Source organism: Schistocerca nitens, chromosome 12 (assembly GCF_023898315.1).
Source record: "Schistocerca nitens isolate TAMUIC-IGC-003100 chromosome 12, iqSchNite1.1, whole genome shotgun sequence".
NCBI classification, from domain to species: Eukaryota; Metazoa; Arthropoda; class Insecta; order Orthoptera; family Acrididae; genus Schistocerca; species Schistocerca nitens.
This window is the reverse complement of record NC_064625.1, coordinates 72964395-72987499: the sequence shown is the minus strand read 5'-3', so window position 1 is coordinate 72987499 and position 23105 is coordinate 72964395. Positions and strand designations below refer to the sequence as shown.

General features: G+C 42.3%; 1 protein-coding gene across 1 annotated transcript in view; it reads right to left on the bottom strand.

Annotated features, from left to right (window-relative positions):
* The window catches only part of LOC126215260 (uncharacterized), a 40459-nt gene that overhangs the window by 5620 nt on the left and 11734 nt on the right, over positions 1-23105 (bottom strand). The gene's annotated exons all lie outside the window — the stretch shown is intronic.

Sequence of the window (23105 nt, the reverse complement as noted above, 5' to 3'; positions counted from 1 at the left end):
AAAATCCGCCCCATGACACCTCTTGAAGCTCATCGTTGACCCCTTCACTCATTTTTTCAATTTTTTATTACAAAGACAGTTGACACTCCGACAGAACACACTGAGGTACCGTGCCGGCATTCCACACTTCACAGAAGCTCGTGTGCGAAGCTTGCAGAACTAGCACTCCTGAAAGAAAGGATATTGCGGAGACGTGGCATAGACACAGTCTGGTAATGTTTCTAGAATGAGATTTTCGCTCTGCAGAGGAATGTGTGCTAACATAGAACTTTGAGTCTCGGCCCGGCAGGCAATTTTAATCTGCCAGGAAGTTTCACCACTACGCTGTTTTCACGCTGCGGTAGTGTTTTTGCTATTATGAAAATTCTTGACAGACCTATATAGTTCCGTGCAAAGGATGGAATCTATACACTTACTGGAAGGAGAATTGAGAATTACGTGCTACATCTCCATCAAGATGTACGTCTCCTCTCCACCAGCCACTTTATGGCACATGGCAGGTTGTATTTGTGTACCACTGCCATTTCCCCATTTCCCTTTCCACTCGTAAATCGAGCGCAAGAAAGATTGATGGTAAAGAGAAAAAAAAAAAAAAACGAACCACCACGACTGTGTCAACAAAGAAATTTATTTCAAAGGACTGGATTATGCACAACACTCATGCCACCTTCAGGTCGGCTATGAACGAAAAGAGCACCTTTATTTCTTGGCCCACGTATCGTAGGACCCTAATAATACTAGTTTTCGTCGACTGCATACAACGTGTTGTCATGTGGTAGATCGTTTTCTTTATTTGTATCATCAGCCGCCGTCGTAAGTCCGCGAGATCGGCGAATTTCCACGAGGATTGACGGTACATCTCCGCTTAAGCTAGAATATGTGTTATTTTCCCTCCGGTTTCTTTTAGAGATAGATACATATCTATAAGACACATTGGTCGACTGTTCTAGGAAGGTACGGTGTGGGCACTGCAACGGCAAACCACGCCGCGAGCCGGCCTCTGTGGACGAGCGGTTCTAGGCGCATCAGTCCGGAACCGCGCTGCTGCTGCGGTCGCAGTTTCGAATCCTGTCTCGGGCATGGATGTGTGTGATGTCCTTAGGTCAGTTAGGTTTAAGTAGTCCTAAGTTCTAGGGGACTGATGACCTCAGATGTTAAGTCCCATAGTGCTCAGAGCCATTTGAACCATTTTTGGAGTTATCGTGTATCGTGTTGTAACTGCGAGTGGTGTACTTACTCCGCGTTATTATTAGCAAAACTTTATACGAACTGATTGGGCAATGCAACTCCCAATACCAATAAAGAAATGCAGTCACTGCAAAATGCATTCAGCCCCATAGGCACTGAATCTTCTGGCTCTGTTCAAAATTGATAACTTTGGTCCTTGTGTTCACAGCAAATAAATTAAATTGTCTTACCTGTAAAGTAGCAACGGTGGAAAACGCGATGTATCCTGGTCTCTCATAAAAAACATATAAATATGCTAGCTAAGGGCTCAGCGGTGTGCAGTGCTGGCCGTAATACGCACATAAAATTCTTTTGGCTGATAAATGAAGATATTCAAGTAAAATCCAACGTCTTTGAGAAACATACTACCTGGAGAAGGAGGCGGTACTGAGCGTGGTGAATTAGTGACACTGATATTTTAATGAAATCGTATTTATACTCAAGTTTGGCTTTTCAAAACATCTGACAATTGACATTACATTACTCAGTAAAATTGCATCCTTTCAATCCTTTTCTTACTAACTGATTGACAAACAATGAGACTTATGCAGCGTCTGTTATCAAACCTCACAAAAAAGCATAAATATAAATCATCAACTTACATATACCAGCGTTAACAAATAAACATTACAAAAGGGATATATCTAATTAGCCTTTACATTAAATCAGTTTACGTAAATTCTTGGCTAATTACAAATTATCAGCCAACTCATCTATACTAACGCGCGGGAAAAAATAAAATCATAATTATTTAACATCTTTACCTTGTTTGTCTGAACACTTCTGTTTCCATGTTCTCGTAATTCCTACATTAATCCAACACTTGGTGGCTTCACAAAGCTCGTCACGAAAATTGCCTACTCCATCCCCTTTCGCTCACAGACAGCTCCCTACAACTGTGCGCCAAGCGCTCTCTTCAAAACTACAATCTCAGACCAGAAGCAGCACCTCTGGCTCTGTGGTCTTGCACAGTCAGCGAACCGCTTTATAGTGTCCATCACAGATATACCAAGTCTATAATATAATAGTTTCGCTTTGTTGTTGTTGTGGTCTTCAGTCCTGAGACTGGTTTGATGCAGCTCTCCATGCTACTCTATCCTGTGCAAGCTTCTTCATCTCCCAGTACCTACTGCAACCTACATCCTCCTGAATCTGCTTAGTGTATTGATCTCTTGGTCTCTCTCTACGATTTTTACCCTCCACGCTGCCCTCCAATGCTAAATTTGTGATCCCTTGATGCCTCAAAACATGTCCTACCAACCGATCCCTTCTTCTAGTCAAGTTGTGCCACAAACTTCTCTTCTCCCCAATCCTATTCAATACTTCCTCATTAGTTATGTGATCTACCCATCTAATCTTCAGCATTCTTCTGTAGCACCACATTTCGAAAGCTTCTATTCTCTTCTTGTCCAAACTATTTATCGTCCATGTTTCACTTCCATACATGGCTACACTCCATACAAATACTTTCAGAAATGACTTCCTGACACTTAAATCTATACTCGATGTTAACAAATTCCTCTTCTTCAGAAACGCTTTCCTTGCCATTGCCAGTCTACATTTTATATTCTCTCTACTTCGACCATCATCAGTTATGTTGCTCCCCAAATAGCAAAACTCCTTTACTACTTTAAGTGTATCATTTCCTAATCTAATACCCTCAGCATCTCCCGAATTAATTCGACTACATTCCAATATCCTCGTTTTGCTTTTGTTGATGTTCATCTTATATCCTCCTTTCAAGACGCTATCCATTCCGTTCAAATGCTCTTCCAAGTCCTTTGCTGTCTCTGCAAAATTACAATGTCATCGGCGAACCTCAAGGTTTTTATTTCTTCTCCATGGATTTTAATACCTACTCCGAATTTTTCTTTTGTTTCCTTCACTGCTTCCTCAACATACAGATTGAATAACATGGGGGAGAGACTACAACCCTGTCTCACTCCCTTCCCAACCACTGCTTCCCTTTCATGCCCCTCAACTCTTATAACTGCCATTTGGTTTCTGTACAAATTGTAAATAGCCTTTCACTCCCTGTATTTTACCCCTGCCACCTTCAGAATCTGAAAGAGAGTATTCCAGTCAACATTGTCAAAAGCTTTCTCTAAGTCTACAAATGCTAGAAACGTAGGTTTGCCTTTCCTTAATCCAGCTTTCAAGATAAGTCGTAGGGTCAGTATTGCCTCACGTGTTCCAATATTTCTACGGAATCCAAACTGATCTTCCCCGAGGTCGACTTCTACTAGTTTTTCCATTCGTCTGTAAAGAATTCGCGTTAGTATTTTGCAGCCATGACATATTAAACTGATAGTTCGGTAATTTTCACATCTGTCAACACCTGCTTTCTTTGGGATTGGAATTATTATATTCTTCTTGAAGTATGACGGTATTTCGCCTGTCTCACACATCTTGCTCACCAGATGGTAGAGTTTTGTTAGGACTGGCTCTCCCAAGGCTGTCAGTAGTTCTATGGAATGTTATCTACTCCCGGGGCCTAGTTTCGACTCATGTCTTTCAGTGCTCTGTCAAACTCTTCACGCAGTATCATATCTCCCATTTCATCTTCATCTACATCCTCTTCCATTTCCATAATATTGTCCTCAAATACATCGCCCTTGTATAGACCCTCTATATACTCCTTCCACCTTTCTGCTTTCCTTTCTTTGCTTAGAACTGGGTTTCCATCTGAGCTGTTGATGTTCATACAAGTGGCTCTCTCTTCTCCAAAGGTCTCTTTAATTTTCCTGTAGGCAGTATCTATCTTACCCCTAGTGAGATAAGCCTCTACATCCTTGCATTTGTCCTCTAGCCATCCCTGCTTAGCCATTTTGGACTTCTAGTCAATCTCATTTTTGACACGTTTGTATTCCTTTTCGCCTGCTTCATTTACTGCATTTTTATATTTTCTCCTTTCATCAATTAAATTCAATATTTCTTCTGTTACCCAAGGATTTCTACTAGCCCTCGTCTTTTTACCTACTTGATCCTCTGCTGCCTTCACTACTTCATCCCTCAAAGCTACCCATTCTTCTTCTACTGTATGTCTTTCCCCCATTCCTGTCAATTGTTGCCTTATGCTCTCCCTGACTCTCTGTACAACCTCTGGTTTAGCCAGTTTATTCAGGTCCCATCTCCTTAAATTCCCACCTTTTTGCAGTTTCTTCAGTTTTAATCTACAGTTTATAACCAATAGATTGTGGTCAGAGTCCACATCTGCCCCTGGAAATGTCTTACAATTTAAAACCTGGTTCCTAAATCTCTGTCTTACCATTATATAATATATCTGAAACCTGTTAGTATCTCCCGCCTTCTTCCATGTATACAACCATCTTTTATGATTCTTGAACCAAGTGTTAGCTATGATTAAGTTGTGCTCTGTGCAAAATTCTACCAGGCGGCTTCCTCTTTCATTTCTTACCCCCAATCCATATTCACCTACTACATTTCCTTCTCTCCCTTTTCCTACTTTCCTAGTTTTGTCTATATTAATATGCCGTTGTAATAGGGGGTGACTTCAACTTGCCAAGTATAGATTGGGAGTGTTATGCCATCAAAACTGGTGCCAGAGACAGGGATTCCTGTGGCACTGTTCTAGATGTCTTGTCCGAAAATTACCTGGAGCAGATAGCTAGAGAACTAAATTGTGAGCGTAACGTCTTACACCTTCTGACAACAAACAGATCTCAACTTACCGAATCAGTTAACGGAGAGGAAGGCATCAGTGATCATAAGGCTGTGACAGCATCTATGACGACGGAGCCTACAAGGAATGTTAAGAAACGTAGGAAGATATATTTGCGCAGCAAGGATGACAGGATACAAATTTCAGAATATCTCAGAAGTCAGCATCAACTATTCGGTGATGGGGACCAAGGTGTGGACAATAAATGGAAAAAATTTAAATGCATCGTTCAATATCCCCTAGACAACTATGTTTCGAGAAAGGTTTTAAGGGATGGAAACGATCCACCATGGTTTAAAAGCCGTGTCAGAAAACCGCTACGTAACGGGGGTAGGACGTCAAACGGGCCGGCTTGGAGAAGGAGAGGCACCACAGGACATTTTATTTTCTACTGTCTATACTTTTACAAATAAATTCATAAAACTTTCTCAGCATGACCAGGAAGGATTCGGGATTCAGACTCATAGCAGTGGAAGTTCAAAATCATAACCAAATTAATTTTTTTACATGTGAAATTTCATCATTTTTTCGCTTACTATTGGCTGCATTTGTTGCTTTAGGTACATTTTTCTTCACAAGTAAGAGAGATTCTTTGACGAATTTTGCACAGCATACAAACCATACTTACAGGTGTATGAAACTCTAGAATTTTCCAAATCTATTAGAAGCTGTGGTAAAAATTGAGATAGTTAACTACAAAATTTGATTTTTTCTAAACATTAAGATTAAAACGTAACAGCTCATTCATTTTTCCACAAATTAAATAGATTGTAGAGTTTCCGACTCCTGTAAGTATGGTTTGTGTGTTGTGCAAGATTCATCGAACAGACTGTCTTACTTATGAAGAAAAGTGTACCTATAGCAACAAATGCAGGCAATAGTAAGCGAAAAAATGATGAAATTTAACATGTAAAAAAAATTTTTGTTTGGTTTTTGAACTTCCGCTGCTAAAAGTGTGATTCCTGAATTCTTCCTGGTCATGCTGACAAAGTTTTATGAATTTACTTGTAAAAGTATAGACAGTGGAAATTAAAATGTCCTGTGGTGCCTCTCCTACTCCAAGTCGACCCGTTTGACGTCCTACCCCCGTAAACAAAGAGCACTTCATCTCAGATTCAAGACGAGTAAAAACCTAAAAAGCTGAACGAAGCGAAAATGAGCGTAAGGAGAGCAATATGAGAAGCGTTCAATGATTTTTAAAGTAAGACGTTGTCAACTGACCTGAGTAAAAACCCTAAGAGATTTTGGTCGTATGTAAAATCAGTTCAAATTGTTCAAATGACTCTGAGCACTATGCTACTTAACTTCTGAGGTCATCAGTCGCCTAGAACTTAGAACTAATTAAACCTAACTAAGGATTCATACACATCCATGCCCGAGGCAGGATTCGAACCTGTGACCATAGCAGCAGCGCGGTTCCGGACTGAAGCGCCTAGAACCGCTCGGCCACAGCGGCCGGCTGTAAAATCAGCAAGCGGGTCAAAATCATCTATTCCTTCTCTCAGTGACCACACCGGCACCGAAACGAAAGATAACAGTGAGAAGGCCGAAATACTGAATTCGGTCTTCCGAAGTTGTTTCACCGCGAAAGATCGTAACACTACCCCTCCTTTAAATCGCCGTGCGAACATTGAAATGGCAGATATTGAGATAATCGATCGCGGAATTGAAGAGCAGCTACAATCGCTTAGTAGTGGAAAAAGCGTCAGGACCAGATGAGATACGTATAAGATTCTATAAAATCATGCGAAAGAACTTGCTCCCCTTCTAGCAATAATTTATCGTAGATCGCTTGAGCAACGAAAGGTACCTAATGGCTGGAAAAAAGCGCAGGTCAATCCCGTTTTTAAGAAAGGCCGTAAGACAGATCGACACAATTATAGACATATATCGTTGACGTCAATCTGTTGTAGAATTATGGAACATGTTTTATGTTCAAGAATTACGACGCTCTTGGAAAATGAACATCTCCTCTATAAAAATCAACATGGATTCCGCATAGACCCTGCGAAACTCAGCTCGCTTGGTTCCTCCGTGAGATCCACAGCGCAGTGGAGAAAGGCGCTCAGGTTGGTGCCGTGTTGCCGGCCGGTATGGCCGACCGGTTCTAGGCGCTACAGTCTGGAACCGCGTGACCGCCACGGTCGCAGGTTCGAATCCTGCCTCGGGCATGGATGTGTCTGATGTACTTAGGTTAGTTAGGTTTAAGTAGTTCTAAGTTCTAGGGTACTGATGACCTCAGAAGTTAAGTCCCATAGTGCTCAGAGCCATTTGAACAATTTTTTTGATGCCGCGTTCTTTGATTTCAGTACGGCATTTGACGCCGTCCCACATTGCCGTTTGATGAAAACAATGCGAGCTTACGGAATATTGGAGTAGACTTGCGGCTGGGTTCAAGACTTTCTTGCAGATGTAACTCAATACGTCGCTTTTAACGGAACTAAATTGACAGAGTAAAGATAATATCCGGAGTACGACAGGGAAGTGTGATAGGGCAGTTGCTGTATACAATATATATAAATGATCTAGTAGAAAGCGACGCATGCTCTTTAAGGCTATTCGCAGATGATGCAGTTGTCTATAGCAAAGTAGCAACGCGAGAAGATATCAATAATTTGCAGAACGACCTGCAGAGAATTGATGAATGGCGCAGGCTCTGGCAGTTGATCCTGAACGTAAGTAACATAGGAAAAGAAATCCACTACAGTACAGCTACACTATTGATGAAAGACAGCTGGAGACAGCGTCTGCTGTAACATATCTAGGCGTAACTATCCAGAGCGACCTTAAGTGGAACGACCACATAAAACAAATAGCGAGTAAAAGCAGATGCCAGACTCAGATTCACAGGAAGAATCTTAAGGAAATGTAACTCATCCATGAAATAAATGGCTTATAAGGCACTTGTTCGCCCGATTCTTTAGTATTGTTCATCTATCTGGGATCACTATCAGCTAGGACTAATAGAGGAGGTAGAGAAGATCCAACGAAGATGGGTGCATTTCGTCACGGGATCGTTTAGCTGTGTAAGTAGGCTGTTTAGGTTTTTTTTATTGGTAACGCCACCTCTGTATGAAAATCACTGGCTGTGCTGTGTGCAGACTGTGGCTGTTTTGCATTGTTGTAATACACGCCATTGTAGTGTTAGGCAGCTGGCTGTGAACAGCGCGTAGCGTTGTGCAGTTGGAGGTGAGCCGCCAGCAGTGGTGGATGTGGGGAGAGAGATGGCGGAGTTTTGAAATTTGTCTATATATATATATATATATATATATATATATATATATATATATATATATATATATGAAGGTAAATACATTGTTTGTTCTCTATTAATATCTTTCATTTGCTAACTATCCCTATCATTAGTTAGTGCCTTCCATAGTTTGAATCTTTTATTTAGCTGGCAGTAGTGGCGCTAACTGTATTGCAGTAGTGGGAGTAACCAAGATTTTTGTGAGGTAAGTGATTTGTGAAAAGTACAGGTTAATGTTAGTCAGGGCCATTCTCTTGTAGAGATTATTTAAAGTCAGATTGCGTTGCGCTAAAAATATTGTGCGTCAGTTTAAGCACAGTCGAGTATAATTGTTCAAAAGGGGACGTTTCATATGTCGACCCTTAGCCGAGGATACCTCACTGGAATCTTCTGATTTTTTTTTCTTGTAGTTTGTGTAATTAGTGTAGCTTTTGTTTATTGCTACCGCGTAATTGTAGAGAAAATCTCCTTTGTAGTTGCAGTCTTTCATTGTTGTGCAGTAAAACAGTTGTGGTATGCATGTAGATTTGCACCAAGTATTTCGCAGCTGCAATTAACTAGATATTATTTTCAGTGCTATGTTAATGTGTTCCCCTATTTTTGCTCTTCAAATTGTGTTTTTCTGTGTTGTCGTGTGAAACACTGTGACAATAATGGCGTGTGAAAAACGTAATACTAGGCTCCAAAGTAAACTGAGAAATGACAGTGAAAACGAAAGCAGTGTGTTAGCGCCACCGAGTAATGAATTAACTGATGTTCAAATTAGTAATTTGGTAATTGTGCATAGGGAAATGGAGCTTGCGGAAAACAATGGCGTGGACAGGGAAACAATTAGTGAAGAGGGAAGCATTATCGATCGATCGGTCGGCAACAGCTCGCCTCAGGAATCGGGAATGACAGAACACAATATTGCAAATACTGTAGACTTAGGTTTTGGGTCCTCACCGTTTTCTCAAATGAGTCAAGACACATTTTCTGCTTGTCAAAATGTAAATGTTGCCGGTGCAAATGCACTGCCAAAAAGCATAGAGAAACAGATTCCGGACACTAATACATTATTATTGCAATTAATGCAACAAAAGGAACAAAATCAGAGACAAACACAGCAAAAGCTTGAAAAATTAGACACAATGGAACAAAATCAGAGACAAACACAGCAACAATTAGACACAATGGAACAAAATCAGAGACAAACACAGCAAAAGCTTCAAAAATTAGACACAATGGAAGAAAATCTTCAAAAGTTAGACACATTGGAACAACACCAGAGACAAACACAGCAACAGTTAGACGCAATGGAACAAAAGCTTCAAAAGTTAGACTCAGTGGAAAATAGGCTTGAACAAACACGTGAAGATTTAACTACCGAGTTACATAACATTGAATCGAAATGTCAAAAAGTCTGTAATGATGTAAAAACACAAATTTGTGAGCATTTTCAACCTATTTTTTCGCGGCATGGAAGTGCATTACAGAATCACGAAGCAGCCATAAAAGAACTGCAAATTATTGTTCATACAAATCATGAGACCTTGCAAGCTAAAATTGACTCAGTAGCATCTACCGATTCGGTTACGCAACTTGCAAAAACCCAGGAAAACTTAAAGGACACAGTAGAAAGACACATGGAGGAAATTAGTACATTATCAGAGAAAGTAGTTGAACTTTCGGATCAGCTAAATAATTTATCTACGAAGGTAGATGATAATCTGAATGACACAAAACCGGTAGTCTTTAATGACACAGAAGAGAGCGAACAAATTAGGAAACTGAAACAAAATCTGAATCAAATTAATACGCAACACCAAGTAGAAATCCGGGAAGTAGAAGATCAGCTGACACAGGTAATACAAGAATTACGTATTTCAGAGGACACTCGCGCTCCAACACGGGAAGAGGGACATAGAAATACGGAACAACCACAAAATAATAACACAGGACACTTCGGAAATTATGAAAGAAATTGGCAAGGCGCATTGGATTTTGAGATGGAACCGCCGAAACGACGTAATAATGACCGACATGCGACTCGCCGACATGATGATTTTGACTATAAGCCGTTCATTACTACACGTAAATTCAAAACATTTAAGAATTCCGGCAACGACATTCATCCACAAGCGTGGCTTCATCAATTCTCTCATTGTTTTCCTCCCAACTGGTCATTAGAGCACAGATTAGAATTTATGTGTGGCTATTTAGAGAATGAACCAGCTGTAAGAATGCGATCGGTCATTCACGATTGCCACAGTGAAGGAGAATTTTACCATGCCTTCCTCTCAGCATATTGGTCTCAAGCCACACAAGACCGAGTAAAACATGGCATCATAATGATGAAACGTTTCGAACAATCTGAATTTTACAGTCTTGTGAAATATTTTGAAGACATGTTGCACAAGAATCAGTACCTGTCAAACCCATACAGCCCCTCAGAACTCATCCGCATTTGCTTAAACAAATTACCTGAACATTTACGACATATTATTTTAGCAGGACGTTGCAAAGAAGACATTGAGGCTTTTCAGGGACTGTTACAAGAACTGGAAATTGACACTGACAATCGCGGAACGCAGGAGCACAACAATTACAGATCACATCCGTCGCAATTCCGCGATGAAAGAAATAATAACTGGACGCGACAAGGCTATTCTCACAACACAAATCGTGACCAAAACAGACACCACCCGTATGACAACCACTGGCAGAGTAATAACTACAGAGAAAGTTCGCATTTCCGTAGTTATGAATATGACAGAGACAATCATAGAAACAGACAATATGGTAACCAGAACTATTATTATCAGGGGAGACAGAATAACTTCAGACGCAACAGTTCAGCGCGCAGTTACGATTCAGGGAGAAATTCTCCACCACATGACCGACAAGAAAGAAACTATGGCATCTACCGACATGACGATAGACGATATGATCGTAACGACAGACCTGAATTTCATCAGAACTGGCGGGATTATAACAGAGCTGGGCCCTCTCGGCAAGGCGAATTTTTAGAAGTTCGGTCTCCTAATCCCAATAACGACGCGCGCCAACAAAGGGACAGACAATGACGCGCTCCGCAGGCAGCTGCGTGCGCCAGCTGGCTCAGAGAAAAATAACATAGACGCTAACCTTGAGAAAAATTCCAGTATTCTTTACCGACGTATACCACTTGATAATTGCTTTTCAGTTGAAAGTCTGCGTACTGGGAAGAGTATAGGTTTACACCACATTTCACATGTAAAACCGTTTATTGAGAGATAATCTGCTTTTTAACTTAGTCTTTGCCATAAAACTTTTCACTCCACGCTACTAGTACAATTTGTCACTCTGAGAAACTGTTAACAGGCAACAATGTTTGAAGTTAAATATCCAGTCAAGAACCAAGAGAATTTATTTCAACAGAAATTCCGAATGCATTGTTATAGTGAACAGACGACACAGTGTTATTGTGTGTGTACATTCTTGCTTGTTAGTTGCACGATTACGTAACGACTATAAGGCTCACATACTTAGAACATTTACCAGTACCGCTAATGAGATTTTAATGCAACATTTTGGTTTACTTGAAAATACATTCTGGATTTAAAGTACTTTCAGTGAGATACCAGATGACACAGTGGTTAGTTTATGTGACAGCTACACGATTTTATCACGACGCTACTAATGAGTGACAATTTACCTGCACAGTTTTTCTGTATTGTTCTGGAAAGTAAAACATGTTTTAGTAGTAACTTTTGTGGTATAGCTACAATGAGACAGCCTTTTCTGTAGCACAACACTACGTTACATTATAGTACTTTCTTGATCACGGTAAGGTACGTAATAACTACGATATCTATAAGCAAAGCATTTCACTTTCGTTTATGATGAGGTAAGTACATTGACTTCAGCAGAACTTTGCTTACAGAGGACGATAACTACGACAGTTCCACAGAATTATCTTACAGCAAGACGCACATTTAGCACTACAGAACACGCATTTGAGTGATTAATTTTGTACTTAAACCATTTATTTTTCAAGATTTTTGAATTACAAAAAAAGTTTTCCCTCATACATTTCATTCCATTGCAATAATCTGTAACACCTGCGGGTATAATTACATTAATCCTCAGGGGGGTACACGCTTACTTTGTGTACCATGTGTTTGGCGAGCACAAGGAGCCCTAGCTAATATGGTATTTGCGTATACAACTTTACACATCGGTACCTTATTTCTCTAACACAGAATTACACAGCTATCTGATTATTTACCTGAGAGAGACAAACATTTATTTTACTACATCAGTGACAGACGTTTACGTAATTACACCGTTGGATAACTTCACACTTACGAAATTGTATGTTGTTTGTACTTTGTGAACAGTTCATATTTTTTCGGAGCCATTGTGATACTATGAGAGCTTTGAATAATGTATTTGGTATGGGATCATGATTTTAAAGTACGTTTGAGGCAGATAACACGTTTGACATGAGCAGAGAATTTTTTCAGGTTTTGAAATTATTGGAGGAAGCTACGACGATTTTGAGATTTGACTGAGGTGTTATGATGTTATTTTTACGATGACGATGTGTATTATGCTGTTGCGGTATGTTTATGATCAATAAGATGATGCTATATAAGGAATGTGATTACGTGTTTATATGTATATGAATAATGAATAGAAGGTAGGGACTCTGACTGGTGAAAAAGGATGTTGTAAACCAAGAATCGTACTTTAAGAGTTATGAAATGTGTGTAAATGCGTGAATGTATCACAATGCCGGCGAAAATTTTTTGGACACTGTTATATTCATACGATTTTGTTTCTACAGATTTGTAACGCAAATTCTTGACCTATGAAATATATTTATATGAGACTGTCACTGTAGCGGAAACTGGTGTCGTAAATATTTCGGTAAGAAAGTTCAGTGACCACCTGCACGTAATGCGTCGTGGGCACCCAGCTGAGAGGCCAGGTGTGTCAGACGCCTGGAGAAAAAGCCATTATTGCGAGCCCTTTTCAGCGGCACAGGTAGAAAAAAAAATAAAGGGAGGCCATTATCCTCGCTATTGACGTTCCTTTGTAGAAAGCATTGTAAATACGACACGCTAATAATAACTTGGAAACATTCTTACATCTGCATACCTGATTAGGACAAGTGTATATCTACGAGAGTTGAGAGAATGTCTACTAACTTATGAAATGTCACATGACTATTGAATGATATTTTTATGCTTTGGTTTGCGTAATTGCTTATTTCATTTGATATCTGGTTTCCAGCTGTCTTGCAGCATTGGTTTCATAAAATAAAATTAAATGCATTTGCTAATGTGAACACTTTCTGTCAACAGATCTATTAAATAATTACTTTATGATCCACATTCTTCGAAAAAGGAGCTCTTGGAATGGAAAGAACAATAAGAAGGGGCTAGTAACAGGAACTGCATACATAATTTTCTTTTCAACTACTTGGCAATTTTTTTTGGTAGAGTAAGTTATTGTGATGCATCACTCTAGTGTTAAGATGTGACATAGGTATTAGACATGGCCATTTTTAGTGTAATATTTTTTTCTGCTTGAACTTTGTTATGTTTAGGTACAAGTTTTTCATTTTCTGCTGCTGTTTGCCAGGCATAGTGCTACTGAATTTTAATTTGTGTTACTCTTCTAAGCCAGTTTCCTACTGATTTATTTTTCTTGCTGCTGCACATTGGCTCATATTAGTTGTAATGTTGCATTGTTTGGTAATTTAGATTTACTGTAGCTTGCTTTGCAATTTTCCATTTTTTTGTCATTGCTGTTTGTGTTAATATGTTATGTGCTGCTGCATTGCCTCGTCCCTTAGTTTAGCATCTGAACTCAGTAGATTTAAGTTAGCTTAAGAGGGGGTAGTCTATAAGAGAATGAGTTGCGATGAATTTGAAGAAATGCACTGAGAGGTTATACGAGAAAAGTACAGAAAAGAGGTATAGATAGGACTTTTTGGAAATAATGAAGAACGAAGGGAGATCTCCGAGAAGTAAAGAACGTTTTGTTTGCAAAATACTGCAGTAAAACAAACCCTGTCCTTCCCTTGTGTTATCCCACTATGTGTTTGTGTACCCTTGTGTATTTGTTTTCTTCCTGTCTCTGTGTAGTTTCATAGAATTTTTTCTTCTTCTAATACCGAGCTACATTCACTATGATGAGGAATACTGTTATCCTCAAATATAATTGGCATTAATAATATGTTATTTACCTTGTAAATATGCTTAGACATTATTTATTCTGTTTTGTTTTAATGCTCATGTGTAAAGTTGATATTTCAAAAGTTATTCTGATCTTTATGTATGTACTTATGTCATTATTTTTGTAACACTGACGTATATGTTATTTCGATTCTTTTGTAAAGCCCATATTACTACAAATGTTATCTGTACTGTTATGTTCTTTAATGATGTATTTTGTACCTTTGTAATTGTATTCTTATGTTATAAAATTGTAATTGACAACAGTTCATCATATTATTAACTTGTAAGTTACATTTCACTGCACACGTTTCTGTTGGTCATAGCATATGGACAATATGTGAGAAGTAGGGACTGTTAGTGTTTGCACGTGTGTTAATAATTCAGCAAGGGACTGGATAACAGCATTGCTGGTTCTAAGGACAATTCCAAAAATTTCGTGAGTGGTCAAGTGGTGGTTTATGGACTTGCTATATTATCCGCAAGACTCTTCAATGGTGATTGTGCACCTGCACAGTCACAACAGATGGCTGCTGGCCATCTCTACAAGGACTGCAGTGGGTCTGCACCTCTGGTGGCCCACCAGTACCGTAATCTCTACAAGGACTACAGTGGGTCTGCATCTTTGATGACCCACCAGTACCATTATCTCTACAAGGACTACAGTGGGTCTGCATCTTTGATGGCCCACCAATACCGTAATCTCTACCAGGACTACAGTGGGTCTGCTCTGTGATGACCTACCAAACGATATTCTTCAAAACTTCGATTGACTCCGCTGTGGGTTTGCTCTGTTGTGGCCCATTACCTGTCAGCATGTCAAGAGTCAGCACTGTCTTTCCGTTGGAAGGACAACACTACTTCTTCAAGACTGCATGGAAATCCACTACGTCTGTGTGCAATTTCTTTTACTAATGAGACTTTGTGAAAAAAAACTGTAATTACTATTATGATGAATGATCAGGACTATCTTTATGGACTGTGAGAAAATTTTAGCTTTTGACCAACATTGTATCAATAAGTGTGTGCATTTCATTTCTTTGTTATTGTAATTGTGAAAAAAAATTTTTTAACAAATATGTATTGGCCAGTGCCCAAAAAAATTTGTAAAATTTTTTGTGGGGAGCATGGGGGCTATGTAAGTAGGCTGTTTAGGTTTTTTTATTGGTAACGCCACCTCTGTATGAAAATCACTGGCTGTGCTGTGTGCAGTCTGTGGCTGTTTTGCATTGTTGTAATACTCGCCATTGTAGTGTTAGGCAGCTGGCTGTGAACAGCGCATAGCGTTGTGCAGTTGGAGGTGAGCCGCCAGCAGTGGTGGATGTGGGGAGAGAGATGGCGGAGTTTTGAAATTTGTCATGAACTGCTCTATATACACTCCTGGAAATTGAAATAAGAACACCGTGAATTCATTGTCCCAGGAAGGGGAAACTTTATTGACACATTCCTGGGGTCAGATACATCACATGATCACACTGACAGAACCACAGGCACATGGACACAGACAACAGAGCATGCACAATGTCGGCACTAGTACAGTGTATATCCACCTTTCGCAGCAATGCAGGCTGCTATTCTCCCATGGAGACGATCGTAGAGATGCTGGATGTAGTCCTGTGGAACGGCTTGCCATGCCATTTCCACCTGGCGCCTCAGTTGGACCAGCGTTCGTGCTGGACGTGCAGACCGCGTGAGACGACGCTTCATTCAGTCCCAAACATGCTCAATGGGGGACAGATCCGGAGATCTTGCTGGCCAGGGTAGTTGACTTACACCTTCTAGAGCACGTTGGGTGGCACGGGATACATGCGGACGTGTATTGTCCTGTTGGAACAGCAAGTTCCCTTGCTGGTCTAGGAATGGTAGAACGATGGGTTCGATGACGGTTTGGATGTACCGTGCACTATTCAGTGTCCCCTCGACGATCACCAGTGGTGTACGGCCAGTGTAGGATATCGCTCCCTACACCATGATGCCGGGTGTTGGCCCTGTGTGCCTCGGTCGTATGCAGTCCTGATTGTGGCGCTCACCTGCACGGCGCCAAACACGCATACGACCATCATTGGCACCAAGGCAGAAGCGACTCTCATCGCTGAAGACGACACGTCTCCATTCGTCCCTCCATTCACGCCTGTCGCGACACCACTGGAGGCGGGCTGCACGATATTGGGGCGTGAGCGGAAGACGGCCTAACGGTGTGCGGGACCGTAGCCCAGCTTCATGGAGACGGTTGCGAATGGTCCTCGCCGATACCCCAGGAGCAACAGTGTCCCTAATTTGCTGGGAAGTGGCGGTGCGGTCCCCTACGGTACTGCGTAGGATCCTACGGTCTTGGCGTGCATCCGTGCGTCGCTGCGGTCCGGTCCCAGGTCGACGGGCACGTGCACCTTCCGCCGACCACTGGCGACAACATCGATGTACTGTGGAGACCTCACGCCCCACGTGTTGAGCAATTCGGCGGTACGTCCACCCGGCCTCCCGCATGCCCACTACACGCCCTCGCTCAAAGTCCGTCAACTGCACATACGGTTCACGTCCACGCTGTCGCGGCATGCTACCAGTGTTAAAGACTGCGATGGAGCTCCGTATGCCACGGCAAACTGGCTGACACTGACGGCGGCGGTGCACAAATGCTGCGCAGCTAGCGCCATTCGACGGCCAACACCGCGGTTCCTGGTGTGTCCGCTGTGCCGTGCGTGTGATCATTGCTTGTACAGCCCTCTCGCAGTGTCCGGCGCAAGTATGGTGGGTCTGACACACCGGTGTCCATGTGTTCTTTTTTCCATTTCCAGGAGTATATATATATATATATATATATATATATATATATATATATATATATATATATATATATATGAAGGTAAATACATTGTTTGTTCTCTATTAATATCTTTCATTTGCTAACTATCCCTATCATTAGTTAGTGCCTTCCATAGTTTGAATCTTTTATTTAGCTGGCAGTAGTGGCGCTAACTGTATTGCAGTAGTGGGAGTAACCAAGATTTTTGTGAGGTAAGTGATTTGTGAAAAGTACAGGTTAATGTTAGTCAGGGCCATTCTCTTGTAGAGATTATTTAAAGTCAGATTGCGTTGCGCTAAAAATATTGTGCGTCAGTTTAAGCACAGTCGAGTATAATTGTTCAAAAGGGGACGTTTCAGCTGGCGAGAGAGCGTTACGGAGATGCTAAAGAAACTCCACTGGCAGATGTTGCAAGAGTGGCGTTGTACATCGCGGAGAGATTTACTATTAAAATTTCGCGACAGCACTTTTCAGGAGGAGTCGGACAACATATTGCTACCCCATCCCCCACCCCCAACCTTGCGTATTGACCACGAGGAGCAAATTCGCGAAATTAGGGCCAATACAGAGGCTTACCGACAATCATTCTTCCCACGCACTATTCGCGAGTGGAACAGGGTCGGAGGGATCAGATAGTTGTACCGAAAGTACCCTCCGCCACACAACATTACGTATCTTGTGGAGTATGATGTAGATGTAGAATATTATCATCATATTCCGGTGCCACATACAAGTGTGCCCCACTACACTCATTTCACAGTGAACGATTTTTAGTAGAGTAATCTGCCATTAACTGATATTTCCGTCTAGTTATGAGGCACGGTTGTTTCTTGTGAGGCTCAACTGCCAACACCTACACCAAAGCTCTACCCTCTATTGGTCTTTCAGCATTTTGCTACAATTCTCTTGCGTTGCGACCTTTCTGTACACATCATTACTGAAACTTCCTGGCAGATTAAAACTGTGTGCCGGACCAAGACTCGAACTCGGGTCCGTTGCCTTTCGCGGGCAAGTGCTATACCAACTGAGCTACCCAAGCACGACGAGATACTGGCAGAAGTAAATCTGTGAGGACGGGGTGTGAGTCGTGCTTCGGTAGCTCAGTTGGTAGAGCACTTGCCCGCGAAAGGCGAAGGTCCCGAGCTCGAGTCTCGGTCCGGCACACAGTTTTAATCTGCCAGGAAGTTTCATATCAGCGCGCACTCCGCTGCAGAGTGAAAATCTCATTCTAGAAACATCCCCCAGGCTGTGGCTAAGCCATGTCTGCGCAATATCCTTTCTTTCAGGAGTGCTAGTTCTGCAAGGTCCGCAGGAGAGCTTCTGTAAAGTTTGGAAGGTAGGAGACGAGATACTGGCAGAAGTAAAGCTGAGAGGACGGGGTGTGATTCGTGCTTGGGTAGCTCAGTTGGTAGAGCACTTGCCCGCGAAAGGCAAAGGTCCCGAGTTCGAGTCTCGGTCCGGCACACAGTTTTAATCTGCCAGGAAGTTTCATATCAGCGCACACTCCGCTGCAGAGTGAAAATCTCATTCTCGAAACATCATTACTGCCTGCAGGCTCTTGGAGATGCTGACGTCGTCTGCTAAGTCATGTAGGTACATATTGTGAACAATTTACAGTGCTAATAGAGGAACATCAACCGTTAAAAATGGCATTGTCATGAAAATTAATAACGTATTCCCTACAAATGGGATCTCGTTCAATTTAGATAAAATACAATACCGGATACTCGGTAAAGTGCAAAGCATGTCGACACCATTAGGAACACAAGAAGACAAATCATTAAATAAAAGAGATCGTTCTTAATTCTTGGCTGTTTACACAGTTGAGAACCTGAACTAGAAGCCACTTCTAACAGATCCTCATAGACGCCAAAGCTTGCATTACGGATAAGATTAGTTTTTTGAGATGCTAATATCAAAAATTCTGATTACTTTTCTCACTTTCATTCATGAATGTCTTACGACATCACATTCTAGTGTAACTCATCCTTGAGGAAAATTTAAGTTGCATTACTGGTTTGATGCGTCCCGCCACGAATTACTCTCCTGTGCCATGCTCTTCAATTTAGAGTATTATTTGCTGGTTGTATTCCGTCTTACTCTACAATTTTTATCCTCTACAGCTCCGTCTAGTTCCACGAAGTTATTCCCTGGTGTCTTAATACATGTGTTATCATCTTACCCGTTCATTTTGTACGTGTTTTCCACATATTCCTTTTTTCGCAGATTGTGCGGAGAATCTCTTCATTCCTTATCTTTTCGTTCTATAGCACTACACTCAGGGTGACAATTATTGAACTGTATGAAAAAAACTTAAATTTGTTACGAACTGCGGCGTGCACACACCTTGTTCAACATGTAAACGTCACAACAGGTATTCGGATTTAGATTATTACATGTTCCATATGCCTGCCGTCATTGACGATGGCGTGGCGCAGACAAAATTCTACATGAGCAGCTGAAATGTCAGAACATTGATGGTATCGGTGACCTTCTGAATGGCTGTTTTCAGCTCGGCAATGGTTTTGGGGTTATTGCTGTACACCTTGTCTGATATAGCCCCACAAAAATAAGTCCCACGTGTTTAGATCCATAGAATATGGCGGCCAATCGAGGCTCATCCCAGTGGCCTCTGGGTACACCAGAGCCAGAATGCGGTCCCCAAAGTGCTCCTCTAGGACATCACTCTCCTGCTTCGAGGGGGTCGACCTCCATCTTGCATGAAACACATCTTGTCGAAATACAGGTATCTTTGGATAATGTAGATGAAACCATTTTGCAGATTCCTTCACGTACCGTTCGTTAGTTACCGTACGATCAGGGAATATCGCGCCGATTATTCCGTAACTGGACACTGAACACGACAGTCTCCCGTTGAGGCTGAAGAGATTTATCGATCGCGAAATGCATATTCTCAGTACCCCAAACGCGCCAATTTTGCTAATTGACGAACCCATCCATATGAAAGTGGCCACAATAACAATGCGAGAGCGCGTACGCATACTAATTCTGATCATGCCCCGCGGCCAACCATTCAGTTTGAACTTCCTAACGCAAACCGCTGAGAAGTTAATTGTCTCGCTGTAGACACGACTCTATACACTCTCCATCAACTGCAAACTGTATGGAAACCGACAGTCTTCTCAGACGATTTATGCCCTTCACGATTCTAATTTCTCCATTTCTGCGGCCGCTTAAGAAGAATGAACTGAGGATACACTAAAGCACCGTTAGGATCAACGAAGGAGAAATTACTGAGAGGGAGCAAAAAGAATCCGCCGAGCTCTGTATAAGAAAGTTATCGAGTACGTATTTCGGCCACCTAGGAAAATGAGGAACTTTCTCGATAGTGTGAGAGATGACCTCGGCCTTCGTACACCCGGGGTCCATAACGTTCAGTGCTTCTGTGAAAAGTTTAACCTAGGACAAACGCAGCGCTGTGTGCCCCTGCGTTGCACTGAACATACACGTAACATAAGGCTGGGGCAGGGGAATAATATTTAGTGGCCGAGCACAGCGTAACGGAAGATCACATGTTCGACGTGGAGAAGACGCCGGTCGTCTGCTCAGCTGCAGGCAACTCAGATACGAGTGTCGACAAATCTTATCAGTCGAGTCGAGATAAGAGTTTTGCCCAGAGCGTGGGTTGGCAACCACCCTCTGACGCAGTAAGACGGAAGAGGCAGCTGACTGCATCGCCTATGGAAGCGATGGAGGTCGGAAATTTGTCACCAGCTATGTAAGGCATCAGTTGGACCACTGCTGAAATGGAGAATAATTTAAATACCCGCCAGTGATATACATCTGCCTGACTAAGAAAGGTAAGTAGCCACAGGGGGGGGGGGGGGGGAGGAGGAGGGAGAAACGAAATGAAACTTCACGGATAGAGAGGCTATGCTGTGTTATTCCATTGATTACAATATCCAGTCACATTAACAGACAACTCGGCCGTATGAGCCCACTTGTCAATATGAGGCTGCGTCCCCTTTGGCTTTGATTCAGGCCCTGTTTCGGTTGCTAAAGATCTCGTAAAGCCGTCCTATAGCGAGTTAGCCCCCAACTGATATAAGTGGTCCTTAGCTTTCTGGATATTGACACTGGGTTTGAGTTGGTGTCCGAGCCCCAGACGTGCTCCAACAGGGACCTATCTGGAGATCTTCTTAGGCACAGCAGACCTCATCATCACGGAGGCAGAAAACAGAGACACGTGCCTTATGTGGCCGAGAATTGTCGTCTTGAAAAATAGTACCACGAAACCGTCGCATCGGAGGTGGCACTTGAGGATATGGATGCTGTCAGAGTTCTGTCAGTCATTACTAGCTGTGACCTAGATTAATATCCGATGGTGCCCCACACGATGACGTCAGGAGCAAACTAATACTGTTGTGAGTCTCGTGAACAATGGACGAATGCGACCTCCACACGTCACCACCAAATAGGCAGATGATGGTCATGTAGGGTAGTGCATAAGCACTATTTGTTGCTCAGGGCAATGCGATACCTTTCATTTGCACCCATTCTTCCCGGACACGGCATTGATACAAACACACCCGTTTGTGTTGCATTGGTAACTGCATCCTACACAGGGGACGTTAAGTCCCCAAATGGTTCAATTGGCTCTGAGCACTATGGCTCAAAATGGTTCAAATGGCTCTGAGCGCTATGGGACTTACCTTCTGAGGTCATCAGTCCCCTAGAACTTAGAACTACTTAAACCTAACTAACCTAAGGACATCACACACATCCATGCAGGATTCGAACCTGCGACCTTATCGGTCGCGCGGTTCCACACTCTAGCGCCTAGAACCACTCGGCCAACCCGGCCAGCTAAGTCCCTAGACTGGCTTGTGCTAATCCCTGACAAATGGCACAGGATGGCACGGAAATTTCCAGGCAGAGCATTACGTGAAGAATTACAATGTACTTGGTGCACGATTCAGGGTTTCTCCCTTGTGGTGTTCAGACATGGACCACTTGAACCATGACCTCAAGAGTTTCTGCCCTGGTGATTCCATGCCGTCAAGCATCTGGCCCCTGTTTCATTTGAATGCCCCCAGATCTGGATAATGAACGATTAGACAACCCATCCAAAAGGATATTCACAATGAGGCCGGTTTCGCACCCCAGCAGTTTCTGATAACGCTATCTCACGGCCCTATCTGCCATGTCCGTGTTCTCCACACTGATCAGTCAACATCTGACGCTGTTCACGTCCCTTATACACCCTACTAGGCCTGGTAACTGCAGTAAAAGCGAATATCGCTAAAGCTGCTGGCAGTTTATCCTACACTATGTGATCAAAAGTATCCGGACACTCCCAGAAACATACGTTTCTCATATTAGGTGCATTTTGCAGCCACTTACTGCCAGTTACTCCATATCAGCGATTTCTGTAGTCATTAGGTATCGCGTGAGAGCAGAATGAGGCACTCTGCACAACTCACGGACTTCGAACGTGGTCACGTGATTGGGTGTCACTCGTGTCATAGAACTGAACACGAGATTTCGACACTCCTAAACATCCCTAGGCCCACTGCTTCCGATGTGATAGTAAATTGGAAATGTGAAGTGACATGTACAGCTTTAAAATGTACAGGTCGACCTCGTCTGTTGACTGCCAGAGACCGCCGACAGTTGAAGAGGATAGTAATGTGTAACAGGCAGACATCTATCCAGACCATCACACAGGAATTCCAAACTGCATCAGGATCCACTGCAAGTACTTTGACAGTTAGACGGGAGGTGAGGAAACTTATATTTCATGGTCGACCGGCTGCTCATAAGCCACACATCACGCCAGTAAATATTAAACAGCGCCTTACTTGGCGTAAGGAGCGTAAACATTGGACGATTGAACAGTGGAAAAACGTTGTGTGGAGTGACGGTACAGAATGTGGCGATCCGGTGGCAGGATGTGGGTATGGCGAATGCCCGGTG